We start from the raw sequence: 244 nt of genomic DNA on the forward strand, positions 1-244 counted from the left end.
AAGAATTAGAGAAAAGCCCAGTACCAGCACTGCCGAAGGAGAGACAAAATCAGCAATGCCGGGAGGCCAGGACATCAAACACCCTAGCACCTCTTTCCCAACTGGCACAAGGCCCAACCCAGCGCTGAGAGGGACCTGCCAGGTCCCGGGGTACCCAGTGAGCAGGGTGCCAGTGCACAGCACACACCGGGGCAGGGGCTCCCCCCTGATGCTCCCTCATGTCGGAGTGCTTCCCTCCCACACC

The sequence above is a fragment of the Nestor notabilis genome, unplaced genomic scaffold (genome assembly GCF_000696875.1).
Source record: "Nestor notabilis isolate BGI_N333 unplaced genomic scaffold, ASM69687v1 scaffold16346, whole genome shotgun sequence".
Taxonomy (NCBI): domain Eukaryota; kingdom Metazoa; phylum Chordata; class Aves; order Psittaciformes; family Psittacidae; genus Nestor; species Nestor notabilis.